Consider the following 2194-nt stretch of genomic DNA (forward strand, 5'->3'; position numbering starts at 1 on the left):
AATGACTAATTTATTAGTTATTTACCATTATTTCATACACAGTTCATGTCTTTCACACATAGCGTCCACTCAATCTGATTGATACATGAGCGTTCCCTCTTCTCTTTCTCCTACAAGCTCCCTCCCAATATAGGAACCCTGACAGCATGAAAGCTGTTACACACATGGTTAATCGCTGTGCAGTCCAGCGTTACCTCCCACAACACGCCCCTCTGTTTCTTTATGCCTGATCTCATGTTTACATGGGCGGCAACGTCACTTCCGGTGACGTGGCCCAGTCATTCTGAGGCTGTCCCGCCCACCGCCTATTTAGCAATCACATCATGGGCCTTGTACACCCAGGCTACAAGCGGTGGATACCGCGTTTTCCAGGACACATTACGCCGCCACCCACTAACGGTAAGCACATCTCCTCTGCGTGCATTCAGACATGTAAATAGTTTACAGGGAGACTTAACCCCTCATGCACTATATATATCGTCCCATACAGCTACATCACTCAGAGTGACATACCTGATCCTATGCAGCATTGAGTCCTAAGCGACAACAGACTTAACACCAAGTGAGTGGGTACATATGGGATATGATGATCATGTATTTCTGAAGCATATTGAGTGAATTCCTCTCATCCTTTGTTTTGATCTACAGACCTCTTATTTAAACCTCTTATGGAATTACTTCCTGCTAGAGTTGAGCGACTTTGGTCGGATCGGGTTTCGTGAAACCCGAATGAAACAAAATAAGTTTCAGATGAAACTCGTCCGACTAGAGCAAAACAAAGTCGGAGTTTCGTCCGAAACCCGACCCCAATGCAAGTCAATGGGAAATAAAAGTCGGACGAAACTCCGACTTTTTTTGCTCTAGTCGGACGAGTTTCATCTGAAACTTATTTTGTTTCATTCGGGTTTCACGAAACCCGATCCGACCAAAGTCGCTCAACTCTACTTCCTGCTAGTCCAGCCACAAATTATTGCCGGTTGGTATCTTACATACACTTAGCACTTTATCAAGGTGCAACCATATGGCAGCACTTTATTGTGGACATTTTTCTTTGTTTTTATTTTATTTCATTATATCTTTTCAAGATAAACGCAAGGATAATCTTTAATAAGGATCGCACTATCCCCACCATCAATATAGTGGTGACTAGATATTAAGTGAGTAGTAACAAATCTAAGATTAGTTTACGCTTTCTCGTCTACACAATTGATACGATTATCTTACATATATATACTGTTTACTCTAGATACATTGCAAATCTTTCCAAGAGAGCAGTCTGGGTAGGTTACAATACTTCTGCCTTTTTTTCCCTAATCCCTCATACCTCAACCCATCCCTCCCATCACTATTGCACTTTTTTGAATATTTATTTTGGTATTTACTTGATGTTTGAACCATATTGATTGTACATTATGTAGCATCTGACTTGTATTCTATACCTGTATCTGATTTGCAGCATACTGATGAAGGCTTGCTTGTATAAGCCGAAACGTCTAAATTTGAGACTGCAAATAAAATCTTCACTTTGCGACAAGTTGAGTGCCAAAAATTTCTTTCATTATGTGCCCACAATAGGCACAGGTGGAATCGTGATCCACCCGCGCCTATTAACTAGTTAAATGCCTCTGTCAAATGCTGACAACGGCATTTAACAAGCGGTACCAGCCGCCAGGCCGGAAATACGCGAATCGCCGACCCCCGTCATGTGATCGGGGGTCAGCGATGCATTGGCATATCAACAAGAGGTTTCCTGGAGACCTCTATGGTTGTTGATGCCGGATTGCTATGAGCGCCACCCGATGTTCGGCGCTCATAGCAATGCAGTAATTCTGCTTCATAGAGGCGATCTGCTCATCGCCTATATGTAGCAGAGCCGATCCGGCTATGGCAGCTTCTAGCCTCCTATGGAGGCTATTGAACCATGCCAAAATTTAAAAAAAGTTTTAAAAAATATGAAAAAAATAAAAAGAATATAAAAGTTTAAATCACCCCCCTTCACCCCATTCAAAATAAAACAATTAAAAAGAATTGCACATACACATATTAGGTATGGCTGGGTTCAGAATAACTCTATTTATCAATATAAAAAAGAATTAACCTGATTGCTAAACGACGTGGTGGGAAAAAAAATCAAAATGCCAGAATTACGTTTTTTTGATTGCCACGATATTGCATTAAAATGTAATAACGGGCG

The 2194-nt window shown here is 41.3% G+C and overlaps 1 long non-coding RNA gene across 1 annotated transcript; it reads left to right on the plus strand.

Annotated features, from left to right (window-relative positions):
* The first annotated feature begins 282 nt into the window (after positions 1-282).
* Positions 283-686, plus strand: LOC141092799 (uncharacterized). Its single transcript, XR_012232926.1, has 3 exons — positions 283-399; positions 491-562; positions 649-686. It is a non-coding gene; the product is annotated as an uncharacterized lncRNA (long non-coding RNA).
* Positions 687-2194: the final 1508 nt, after the last annotated feature.

The sequence above is a fragment of the Dendrobates tinctorius genome, unplaced genomic scaffold, assembly GCF_039654945.1.
Source record: "Dendrobates tinctorius isolate UK_male_01 unplaced genomic scaffold, ASM3965494v1 ptg000060l, whole genome shotgun sequence".
In the NCBI taxonomy this organism is placed as follows: Eukaryota; Metazoa; Chordata; class Amphibia; order Anura; family Dendrobatidae; genus Dendrobates; species Dendrobates tinctorius.